The following is a 5,939-nucleotide window of genomic DNA, read 5'->3' on the forward strand; positions in this document are numbered from 1 at the left end:
GTCTATTCTGCAGCTCTTGAATGAATAAAAAATGTGTATTCTGCAGCTCTTGGATGAAAAGTTCTGTAAATACCTATTAGATCCATTTTGGTCTATAGTGTAGGTTAAGTCTGATTTTTTTGTTGTTGTTTTTCTGCCTGAAAGATCTGCCCAGTGCTGAAAGTGGGCTATTGAAGTCTCCAGCTAATACTGTATTGGGACCTATTTTTCTCTTTAGCCCTAATAATATTTTCTTTATATGTCTGGATTCTCCCATGTTGTGTGCATATATATTTAACACTGTTATATCCTCTTGCTGAATTGACCCCTTTATCATTAAATAGTGACTGTCTTTTCTTACAGTTTTTGTCTTAAAATATAATTTGTCTGTTATATGTACAGCAAATTCTGGTCTGTTTTAGTTTCCATTAGCATGGGATATCTTTTCCCATCCCATTATTTTTAGTCTATGTATGTTTTCATAGTTGAAATACATTTCTTGCAGGCAATAGATCAATGGGTCTTATTTCCAATCCATTCAGCCGGTTTATGTCTTTTGATAGGAGAGTTTAGTTAATTTACCTTTAATGTAATTATCAATAAGTAAGGACTTAAGTCTTGCTATTTTTCTATCTGTTTTCTGGTTGCTTTTTGGTTTTCTATTCCTTCTTTCTTTCCTTCTTGTATTCCATTAGTGAAGGTAATTTTCTCTGGTGCTATAATTTAGTTCCTTGCTTTTTAATTTTTTTTGTATCCACTCTATGTTTTTCAGGTTGAGATTACCATGAGGCTTTCAAATAACCCTTGTAACCCATCATTTTAACTTGATAGCAAAATAACATTATTTGCGCACACAAACTCAAGAAAACAAGCAGAAGAAATGTAATAGATACTCACCTTAACCTTGTGTTACAAGTTTTTAAGTTTTTGTTGTTTCTCTTTATTTCTTATTGTACGGACTATGTCTTGTAAAGTTGTTGTAGTTATTATTTTTGACTGGTTCATCGTTTAGTATTTATAATTAGGATAAGACTACACACCACAGTTACAGTGGTAAAATAGTCCATGTTTTTCTATGTACGTACTATTATCAGTAAGTTTTGTGCATTCTGATGATTATTTATTGCTCATTAATGTCCTTTTCTTTCTGAGTGAATTATTGCCTTCAGCATTTCTTGTAGGAAAATTCTGGTATTGATGAAATCTCTCAGCTTTTGTTTGTCTGGGAAAGTCTTTATTTCTCCTTCATATTTGAAGAACACTTCGACCAGATACACTACTCCAGGGTAACAATTATGTTTCCTTCAGCACTTCAAATATGCCACTCTCTCCTGGCCTGTGAAATTTCCACTGAAAAGTCTGCTGCCAGACGTGTTGGAGCTCCATTGTGTTTTATTTGTTTCTTTTCTCTTGCTGTTTTTAGAATTATTTCTTTATCCTTGAGCTTTGAGAGTTTAATCATTAAATGCCTTGAGGTTTTTTCTTTGAGTTGAATCTGCTTGGTGTTCTATAACCTTCTTGTACTTGGATATTGCTGTCTTTCTCTAGATTAGGAAAGTTCTCTATTATTATATCTTTGAATAAACATTCTACCCCTATCTCTTTCTCTACCTCCTCTTTAAAGCCAACAATGCCTAGAATTTCCCTTTTGAAATTATTTTCTAGCTCTTGTAGACGTGCTTTATTATCTTATTCTTTTTTTGTCTCCTCTGACTGTGTATTTACAAATAGCCTGTCTTCAAGCTCACTAATTCTTTTTATTTTATTTTATTTTATTTTATTTTATTTTATTTGCTTAAAGGACTCTGATGCATTCATCCATAAGCAAATAGCATTTTAAGGTACAGAATTTTGGTTAATTCTTTCTAATTATTTTAATCTCTCTGTTAAATTTATCTGATAGAATTTTAAATTGCTTCTCTGTATTATCTTGAATTTTTTTGAGTTTCCTCAACATTTTGAGTTTTCTCTGTGAAAGGTTACATATATCTGTTTCTATAGATTGGTCCCTAGAGCCCCGTTCACTTGGTGAGGTCGTGTTTTCTTGGATACTGTTGATGCGAGTAGATGTTCTTTGGTGTCTGGACATTGAAGAGTTTGGTATTTATTGTTGTTTTGACTGCCTGAGCTTATTTATAGCTGTCCTTCTTGGGAAGGCTTTCCAGCTATTTGAAATTACTTGGATGTTGTAATCTAAGCTGTTTCTGCTTTAACGGGTACCCCAAGCCCAGTAGTACTTTGGTTCTTGCAGAGTCATAGAGGTAATGCCTTGATGGTCTTAGACAAGATCTGGTAGAATTCTCTGGATTACCAGGTGGAGGCTCTTGTTTTCTTCACATACTCTCTTCTAGACAAATAAAATGTCCCTCTCTGTTCTGACCCACCTGGAGCTGGAAGTGGGGTGACACAAGCACTACTGTGGTCAATACTACTGGGACTCTGGTAGGTCAGCCCTGAAGCTGGCAGAACACTAGGTCTCACTGAAGGCCCACTGTAACTGCTACCTGGCTACCATCTATATTCCCTCAAGGCCCTAGGGCTATATAATCAACAAGTGGTGAAACCAGCTAGGCTTTTGTCCTTCCCTTCAGAGCAGTGAGTTCTCCCAGACGCCAGGCAGGTTCAGAGGTGCTAGCTAGGATCCAGGGTCTGGAGTCAAAAGCCTTAGCATTCTACCTGTTGTTCTATTGTATTCCTACTGAGCTGGCACTCAAACCACGAAACACAGTCCTCATTCCTCCCTCCCCTTTCCACAGGCAGATGATCCTCCCTCTGTGGTCACCACCACCACAAGCCCATAGGAAGTATCGTTGATGTTCCCTTAAGACCCAAGATTTCTTCAGTCAAGTTGTGAGTGCTTCCTGGTCTGGGACTCACCTTTCAAGGCACTGGGCTCCTTGTGGCCCAGGGTAGGTCCAGGAATGTCATCCAAAAGCCAAGGCCTGAAATCAGGGATCCCAAGAGCCCACTTGGTGCTCTATCCCCCTGTGATTTAGCACTGACACCTCAGGTGCAAGGTGAAGTTCCTGTTACTTTTCTATTCACTTTCCTCAATCAGTGGGAGTCTTTCCCCATGCCCACTAGGGCTGGGAATGGGCTGAGTCTCACTCGAAGCCAGCAAGTCTCAAAAGTCTCACCCAAGGCCCTTTGCATACTATCTGTGTATCACTGCTGGTTTTCCAGAGCCCAAGGTGATGGGAAAGCAGGTGTTGGGTCCTGCCAGGACTGGATCCTTTCCTTCAAGGCAGTGAGTTCTCTTCTGTACCACCGTGTGTCTAGAAATGATGTCTAGGAGCTAGGTTCTGGAAAGGGGGCTTCACAACTCTGACAGGTGGCCTAACATGCTGTGGCTGAGCTAATATCCAAGGGATAGGACAAAGTCCTCTTCACTTTTACCTCTCTACTCCTCAAGTGGGAATGGAGGAGTCTCTTTGGAAACTGAGAGCTGCGTAGCATGGGTTTGGGGAAATGGTGGTGCAAGCACTTCCTTTAACTACCCTGTGGTGTCTCAGTAAGTCATGTGCCCTCAAACCACTGGCTCTTAAAGGATATCAGCACTAGTTCTCACCCAGGGGTTGTAGTCCTGATTTCCTATACTGCCTTGCAAATTTAAGGTGCCAGAGCACTTTAGCCCACAATTGTGAAGCTTTCCAGAACTCAGGTTCTGACTCCTGAGATGGGTCATTCCCCTCTGGCTAGGGCTAGTTTAAATACTCTCTCCATGGTGAGCATCAGCTGACTTCAGCCTGGTTTTGCTCTCTACTGTGACAGGGCAGCAATGAGTACAATGTAATGTCTCACAATCCCTGTGCCTTCCCTCTCCCATGTGGCTAATGCCAGGGGCCTGGGGACGGGTGGTGTTGGTGATTTGAGATTGTCTTTCCTACCCTCTTCCAGTGTCTCTTTCAGAAATATGAAGTTAAAACCAGGTACTGTGAGTGCTTACCTGATTGTTGGTTCTGATGAGGTTATTTTTGTCTATGTGTAGATGGTTGTTAAATTGGTCTGCTTGCAGAGGAGATAATCAGTGGACCCTTCTATTTGGCCGTCTTTCTCCAAACCCCTGCATTAAGTTAATTATTAATACACATGTATATATCTGTATTTAGGCATAAATGTATAAAAACGCACAAATAGGCAATAAATGGGCTGGGCACAGTGGCTTACGTCTGTAATCCCAGCACTTTGGGAGGCCAAGGTGGGTGGATTGCCTGAGCTCAGGAGTTTGAGATCAGCTTGGGCAACATGGCAAAATCCTGTCTCTACTAAAAATACAAAAATATAGCCAAGTATGGTGGCACATGCCTGTAGTCCCAGATGCTTGGCAGGCCGAGGTGGGAGAATTGCTTGAGCCTGTGGGTGGAGGTTGCAGTGAGCTGAGATCGGGCCATTGCCCTCCAGCCTGTGAGACAGAGCCAGACCCTGTCTTCAAAAAAATGTTTTAAAAATATGAAAATTTAAAAAGCCAATAAATGTAAAGATTTTAACAAAAGTATTAAAAGATAACTTATTAATTTTCATAATACATTATTAAATCTAGTCATTATATTAAATAAAACAATGTATCATTACATTGTTTATTTTGATAAACCATAAGAATGTTTTTAATAAACAAAAAGAAAATCATAGCCATTATCTTCTACACATATTTATACTTCCCATAATTATTATACTTATTGTGGTTGTACATTATGTTAATCATCAATTTTAAAATAGTGATTTAAACCCAATAATGGTTACTTAAATTAATTTTATCAAACATAATAGTTTCTTCTTATCCCTGGTTAACCATGATCTGAAAGTATTGCTATCTTGAGAAACAGAGAAAGAAAGAAAGCTAGACCACATTTACCATAACTTTTATTACAGTATATACTGTTGTAATTGTTCTACTTTATCTTGTTGTTGTAAATTTCTTACTGACATCACTGATAAACTTTATCATGGGTATGTATAACAGAAAAACATAGTATATGTACAGTTTGGTACTATCAATAATTCAGTCATACACTGTCTTGGAGTGTATCCCCTTCAGTAATGGGGACTACTGTAATTAATTAATATTTTTTCAGACATGAGGAAAAAAATACCAATAATAACCTTCAAATAAAAATAAATAGTGAAAACTGTTTAGCTATTTTTTCTTAATGAGAACTTATTTTAACAATTTTGAAATGAAAAATAGTAAATGTATACATATAATATTAGCAAAGGCATTTGCATATTTTCTCCTTTTTTTTTTTTTTTTTTTTGAGGGAGTCTTGCTCTGTCATGCCCAGGCTCTGGAGTGCAGTGGCACAATCTCGTCTCATTGCATCCTCTGCTTCCTGGGTTCAAATGATTCTCCTGCCTCAGCCTCTCAAGTAGCTGCAATTACAGGTGCCCACCACCATGCCCAGCTAATTTTTTTTTTTTTTTTTAGTAGAGACGGGATTTCACTATGTTGGTCAGGCTGGTCTCAAACTCCTGATCTCAGGTAATCCACCTGCCTCAGCCTCCCAAAGTACTGGGATTACAGGCGTGAGCCACCGCGCTCAGCCATGTTTTCTTAACTTTAGCCATTCAAATACATAAGATGAATTACGATTGCTGACCATTGTTTTGCTTCTATTTCCACTTAAAAATTGTCCTGCCACCTAAAGATTATGTAACAGTGAACATAATCATTTTGTATAAAATGAACTCTATAAAGAAATATCAGACATTGCCATTCTATTTAGTATGTGTATATATATGTATATATACAACTATTAATTATATATATATATATATATATAAACACCTATGAACAACACCTATTAATTTTCCTAATTCACAAACACGATGCTGGAAATTCAGGTAGCTTAACCATAAATCATGAGATATTTAATTCTAATCTTGTATAAACCAAATATTATGCTGACTTTTTAAATGATAAATTAAATTTTAGAGATTATATAAATCATCCTAAGAGAACTCTT

This window comes from Gorilla gorilla, chromosome 2 (genome assembly GCF_029281585.2).
Source record: "Gorilla gorilla gorilla isolate KB3781 chromosome 2, NHGRI_mGorGor1-v2.1_pri, whole genome shotgun sequence".
Classification (NCBI taxonomy): domain Eukaryota; kingdom Metazoa; phylum Chordata; class Mammalia; order Primates; family Hominidae; genus Gorilla; species Gorilla gorilla.